We start from the raw sequence: 6970 nt of genomic DNA, 5'->3' as shown, positions 1-6970 counted from the left end.
GGGGAGGAGGCAGAAATCTTAAATAAATAAATAAATAAATAAATAAATAAATAAATAAATAAATAAAATGTTAAAACCTAATGGTTTCCTAGCTAAGGGAGAGAAGATTGCCCAGAAATAACCTAATAATAATCCCAATGATCATAAACACTGAGGAGAGTCTAAACTCATGTTTGAAATTGTCTAATGAGTACATCAATATTTCTACAAAGACTTTAAGGAGACTTGAACTGAAGGTGTGGAGGGTGGATATTGTTCTTTGGGCTGATGAGGGAGGGGGACTTGATCGGGGGAGGGGGAAGGAAATGGGAGGCAGTGGCGGGGAGGAGGCAGAAATCTTAAATAAATAAATAAATAAATAAATAAATAAATAAATAAATAAATAAAATGTTAAAACCTAATGGTTTCCTAGCTAAGGGAGAGAAGATTGCCCAGAAATAACCTAATAATAATCCCAATGATCATAAACACTGAGGAGAGTCTAAACTCATGTTTGAAATTGTCTAATGAGTACATCAATATTTCTACAAAGACTTTAAGGAGACTTGAACTGAAGGTGTGGAGGGTGGATATTGTTCCTGCCACACCAGGTCTTCAACAACCAACCAGTCCCAGCCAGTCCCAGCCATCCACAAACCTAGAGAGGAACGTGAACAATTAACGCACCTGGAAGAGGCCGGCGCAGAGGCCAGGTGGGTCTCATTCCTAGTTGCTCATCCAAAAGGGGTTTTGGTCTCACTCCCTTGGATATTTTTTCTGGCGTCTCATTGTTTGCTAGCCCTCAGAGAGAGGTCACTGCTGCCTCTCCCACTCCCCACACAATTCCCCCCAGACTCCTTGACTACGGCTGTCTTCCCAGGGTCGGCTTCACCCATTCACTGGCATCAGGTGGCGGCACACCCTCTCCAAAGATATTCCTCAGCTGAGGGATAAGTGTTTTGGAAGGCTAATAAACCTCAGAGCCCAGAGTCTTTCTAGCCAAACCAAAAGTAGAAAAATAAAACTAAATAGGTGCAGTTAAGAATCTTCTAATGCCTGATGTGAGACTTTTATCAGGAAAGAATGAAATCGGAAAGTCGGTCACAGGAAGAGAAGGCAGTTACAGGCTAACACAAATTGACATCCATCTGGAAGCAAGCAGCCTAGTAGTGTCAGAATGGACATTGAGCGCAAATTTTACATGCAATTATTCAATGCAGGCACTGTTTATTTTTATTCAGAGGACTTATTTTTGCAACAGCTTCATTTTATCATAAAAGAGTCCCATTTGCCATTCAAAATACTTCAGCTGCTCAGGGACACCACCAACAGGAAAGGGAGTGCCGAGTGAGAGATCCACGCACCTAGGAGGGCTGGCAACAAAGCCCGCTAAGTTTTCCTCTCGTGGCTCTCTGGGCACCAAACACCCATCATGATACTTCTGCTCTTTGTTTGCATTTTCGGTGGGAGGTATGGTATATTTTCCAAGGAAACATTTGAAGCCATGTTTTTCTGATTGAAAGCTAGGTGTGTGTGTTGGGGACGGGGGAGTTAAGTGACTTTTTCCTTGCACCAAAAGCTTTTTTTTTGTTTAACACATTTAAGGCAGATCACATTGCCAAGGCAGCGGTGGCACACACCTTTAATCCCAGCACTCAGAAGGCAAAGGCAGGTGGATCTCTGTGAGTTCGAGGCCAGCCTGGTCTACAAAAAGAGTTGCAGGACTGCCAAATTACACAGAGAAACCCTGGCTCAGGGAAAAAGAAAAAGAGACAGACTACATTTAGAAATAGCTTAAAGGAAGCTGTGCCATGAATGTAATCCCAGCACTTGGTGAAGGCAGGAACATCAGGAGTTCAAGGCCGGTTTCAGATTCTTTGCAAGTTCGAGGTTAGCCTGAGCTATATGAAACCTAGTCTCTTGCTGGCTTTAGGGAATCTATTGTGAGGTCTCCTCCTCTCCACCCTCACTCTGAGCTGAACTGCTCTCAGCACTCAAATCCCACGCAGCAAACGAGGTAAATGTTGTGCTTCATGCAATTAGGAGAGATGCATTTTCTCTTTCTTTTACCATCAGGGGATGTACACTAATTACTTTGTATCTGAACAATCGCATGATTGAAAACCAAACGAGGAGGCCTCTTAGCCTCACATCTGTTGAGTGGTGTCAAGTGGCCACCGAATGCCTGGAAGGCACAGACAGCACCTTATTCAATCAGCTTCTACGGAGCGAGCCACACACCCATCCAGACCCACAAATCCGGCTCTTCACCACCAACCACGAGCTGATGAACAGAACTGAGGGGTCCTTAAGTCAAAGCCTGAGAACAATCCCAAGAGTTTAAGAAGAAGCCCTACAGACTTGATTTGCTGGGGGAATGCAAGCGGGGTGGGGAGCATCTATGGTCCAACTATGTCCTATTGAGACTCCATTTTAGGAGGGAGTGAGGAGGTCGCTGGACCTTCAAGTGAGACTCTGGCTGCTCCCTCCACACCTCCTGGCCATTTGTACATCGTTCTGCCCTTACTGTGCCCTATTGCTCATCGTCTCAGAGCTGCTAGACTATGTAACAGGACAGTTCACGGAAGGCGGACCCCATCTATTCAGGTATGAAGAGGTATAGTCCATGCTAGGGTGTGACTTTCCTGTGGTGTGCCCGTTTGGGGGTCACCCAAGCTCTGTAAGTAAGCCGACTCAGCTCATCAGTTTCCCAAGCTGGGCTTTGGTGGAACTGCACTTTGGCTTGTCACTGGAGCTTTATAAGAAGTGCAGGGTGTACTTACCTCTTCTGGGGGTAGGAATTCTCACAGTGACTAGCGAACATCTCCACTATCCCGACTATCCTTATTTTAACCGAATTCCCATTTCAGCATCCCCCAAGAACCTGACTTCATTTTTATTTAATTAAATCATCCGCCAACACTTTTCTAGAACACTTACCTTTTATGTGATGTTTGGTCATATGGGGGTGGGGGGAACTGACGACATTCTGGGCTAGTGTGTTGCTCGTATCTTATACCTTACAGTATTTCAACCCACCTCTCTGCAGTCCGCTCCCATTTGCTGGGACATCCCACCTAATCCAGTATCCAGAAAAAAAAAAAAAAAAAAAACAGAAACGTAATACGAAGTGGTTCCCTGTTGCTCTGTTTCTTTCATAATGTCATAAAAATTTACAACACTTAAAAGCTAGTGATCCCCGGGGCCATTTATCCCCAAGAAAGAACAAGTCTGCTCTTGTGGAGCAGAATCTATATTGATGTGTTTCTCACCTTGTAAGGCATGCGCCCTTAATGCATACCATCAGGACAGCCTGCAACCACCCAGCATCCATCCTGAGCCCTAATGGCAGAAAGCCCATTAGAAGGAGGCGGGTGGGCTCTTACCGTTCAGAGGTGGAGGGCCAGGATTTTAGAAACTCATTTCAGCCTAGAAGCCAGATGTAGTTTCACGGCGAGATAATGATCCCCTTCAAACAATGGGAAACAACGGAGAAAAGTCATTATGTCACTGTGAAAAAATGCCCTTGATTACCCTGCCCTCGCTGTTACCTAATCTCTCCGTTTCTGAAGGCTCCTGGGGGGGGGGGGGCTTAGGTACCTGCAGCACATACCCAGCTCATGAAGTAATGGCTTTCCATACACATCAGATATTGGTAGCAGAATGTGAGCAAATGCCAGGGAGTGAAAGGGTGAGGTGACCAGGATGAGGTAGCAGCTAAGGAAGTTTAAAACCACACCCAATTTGACAGAGCTGAGCTCCTGCACAGATCGGAGGGAGGAAAGGCAAGCGTCCAGCTGATGGGGCTGTTTCCAGAGCACCAGCTGGCCTGAAGGGACGTCTCCAGAGCCATCTGCCTCCAAAGAGGCCCTCACCTGGGCTTCCCGGGGAGCCTCGGGCTCTCGGTGACAGCAATCTCCTATAACATCGATGACAGCTAAGTCTCCAGACAGCCTGGCAGGGGGTGGGGGGGGGACCAGTTGTCCAGGTATTAGATTCAGCCCCCCAGCACCCCGGGAGGGGGTGGGCTGCACAGCTAACTCTTCCCCGTGACCCCTCTTCAAGCCTTCTGCTCGCTTTGAGCTCAGTGAAGTAGCAAGAATCTGCAACATTAGATTTCTTACCACCAAGAAAACTGAGCCTTTCCATTTTCCCAACAGCACTCTTTTCAAATGACTATCAGTTATATTTCTTGATCCAAGCAAAGTTCACAAGATTACATTTAAAATGCGGACCATAAAATGCTAATCACATAGTGATTTCTCTCTCTCTTCCTCTCTCTCTTTCTTCCTTCCTTCCTTTCTTAATCAAATATCATTCCCCTATATTTCCCAAAAGGCATGAGCAGCTTGAAAAGACTAACGTAAGAAGTTTTTGCTCACCTTTATTTTCCAGTCCTTTGAATATATGCTGTATGTGTGATTTTCAAAGAAGCAAGTTAAAAGAGGAAAAAGTCATTTTCTAAATATATGGGCCAATTCTTCCCCCCTTTCTCCTTGGTGAACAGGACTCTACAGTTCCCCAGCTCTGGGGGAAACCTCCAGCGGCCACAGGAGTTCCTTGAGTGCTCTGTGCCCTGCAAAAGAACAGAAGGGTCTTATGAAAAACATCGGGCCCCAGAGAACCACTAATTAAACACAGAGAACCGCAGAGGGGTTGAACTGGGACGTCCAAGCAGCGTGGCTTCAGAGATTTGTTCAAAGGAAGAAAAGGCACCCTTTAGAGAAAGCAGATCAATTTTGAAAGTATTACCATGACCTTTCTCGATGATCAAAAGCTTATAGAATTTTATTTATAATATCATGGTATACACTTAAATGGTTTACCTCCACCTAATATAAGCCATCTGCCGTTTCTGGACAAGCCTCACATTTTCCTCACCAGCCTCGATCAACTCTCTCTACCCATTCACATATGATACACTGTGATCTCCCAGTTAACCAACACTTGATGAGAGTCGCATGTTACCTGTCCGACTTCAACAATATCCAGCATTAGTATATTAGTCATCTACAGATGACTCAGTAGATAAATATACATGTTCCCACCTGAGTTCAATCCATAGGACCACACTAGAAAAAGAAAATCAACTCCTCTGGTTTGTTCTCTGACCTCTAGATGAGCTCCGTGGCACACCCACACCAAACAAACAAACAAACGAACAAACAAGCAAAGGGTGTTACATAGTCGGCTGGTTTTGGTTGTAGTAATAGGAGCAGCAGGCTGCGTCCCACCACCCGGCTAGCTTATGCCTGAAATAATTACATGGAAACTGTATTCTTTTAAACACTGCTTGGCCCATTAGTTCCAGCCTCTTATTGGCTAGCTCTTACATATTGATCTAACCCATTTCTAATAGTCTGTAGCCCACGAGGTGGCTTACCAGGGAAGATCTTAACCTGCATCTTTTTGGAGCAGGAGAATCATGGAGACTGTCTGACTCAGCTCCTTTCTCCCAGCATTCTGTTCTGTCTACTCTGCCTACCTAATTTTCTGTCCTATCAGAGGCCAAGCAGTTTCTTTATTACTTAACCAATGAAACAACAGATAGAAAGATGACCCTCCTCCATCATTTGGTGCTTAGATCTTGCGTCTTATTCTATTTCAACTTGACATTCTATAGTCTATTCACATTTGTGGTCTGGAACATTCCACCTAATCCTTTATCCAGAAAATGGAAATACAATACTAAGTGGTTTATCATCACCTTGCTTTTAAAAAAAAGAAAAAAAATGTCGCTGGGCAGTGGCAGCACACACCTTTAATCTCAGGAGGCAGAGGCAGATGGATCTCTGTGAGTTCGAAACCAGCCTGGACTACAACAGCTAATTCTAGGACAGGCAGGACTGTCACACAGAGAAACCCTTCTCAAAAAAAAAAAAAAAAAAAAAAAAACAAAAACAAAACAAGTCTGTATCTAGTTTTTATCTTTATTTTAATTTTAACGTTTGTGTAGTTCTACCTCCTAAGAAAACTATCAAGAGATAGACTAATGGATTAGTCCATCAGTCCTTCTTCCAGAGTAAAGGAACTCCCGCCATTCCCCGGGACGCATGGTGACACAGTAAAACCCGCTTCTCCTATCCTTTGTGCTGAGAAAGGCACCAACATGACTAAGGTCTGGGCAGTGTGACATCAGTAAAGGAGAAGGAACGTGGGGCTGGTGAAGTGGCTCAGTGGGTAAGGGAGCATGTCACCAAGCCCGGGGACCTAAGTTCCGTTCCTGGGATTCACATACAGGAAGGAGAGAACTGACTCCCCCAGTTGTCCTCTGACGGTCACACATGTGGTGTGTGTGTGTGTGTGTGTGTGTGTGTGTGTGTGTGTGCCCACGCCTAAATAAATAAATAAATAGATGTATTTTTTAAGAAGAAAAGCAAGGCGGCATGTCTGTTTCTTTTACATTTTCATGGAACTATTGATGTGATAGCTTGGCGCTCAGGCAGTGAGATGGGTCTTGAGATGAAAGTCCAAGGCCAAGGAAAAGGAAGGAACCAGACAAGAAAGAATGAGGCATTGGTCGTGCTAGGAATCCTTCCTTCCACAGCCCAGAATGCCTTCTCTAGATTTCTTTTAAGGTAAGAAAGAAGCTTCCATTCTGTTTAAGCGGTTGCTCTTTGGGAGATTTCTGTCATTCCCAGCTAAGACTGACTCTCACTTGAGAAAACAGTGCTCACTCTCTGAGTGTTTCCTGAGCACCGACCTTCTGCCTGGCAGTGTCTGTGCCTGCTCTGTTAACACAGGAGTGAAACTCACAAGGGCACGTCCTCCTCCTCTCCCAGAGCCCGCATCTTCCTTCAGAATCCACACCTTTTCTGCACGCTGCAGTGCAGAGGCGTTTAATAAACATTCAACAATGGGCCTCCTGCTTGGCTTGAGACCTGGAACTGTGCTGGTAAGTGTGAGAAGCATTGCACAGCTAATGCTTTAAAAACGTTTTAAAAGAAAATTATTTTAATCAGCCTTTCCTGTTACTATATTACCCCCCTGT

At 44.9% G+C, this 6970-nt stretch overlaps 1 long non-coding RNA gene across 1 annotated transcript in view; it reads right to left on the bottom strand.

Moving 5' to 3' along the window:
• LOC126508384 (uncharacterized) overlaps window positions 1–3600 on the bottom strand; it is a 10461-nt gene extending 6861 nt beyond the window's left edge. The window contains exons 1-2 of the long non-coding RNA XR_007593801.1: window positions 3580–3600; window positions 3366–3448 (exon numbers count right to left, since the gene is read on the bottom strand). This is a non-coding gene — a long non-coding RNA (uncharacterized lncRNA). The remainder of the gene's footprint in view (window positions 1–3365; window positions 3449–3579) is intronic.
• Between the last annotated feature and the right edge of the window lie 3370 nt (window positions 3601–6970).

This window comes from Alexandromys fortis, unplaced genomic scaffold, assembly GCF_014885135.2.
Source record: "Alexandromys fortis isolate MF-2015 unplaced genomic scaffold, M_Fortis_MF-2015_v1.1 scaffold_82, whole genome shotgun sequence".
NCBI classification, from domain to species: domain Eukaryota; kingdom Metazoa; phylum Chordata; class Mammalia; order Rodentia; family Cricetidae; genus Alexandromys; species Alexandromys fortis.
The sequence above is the reverse complement of the archived record's forward strand: the minus strand, read 5'-3'. Positions and strand labels throughout refer to the sequence as shown.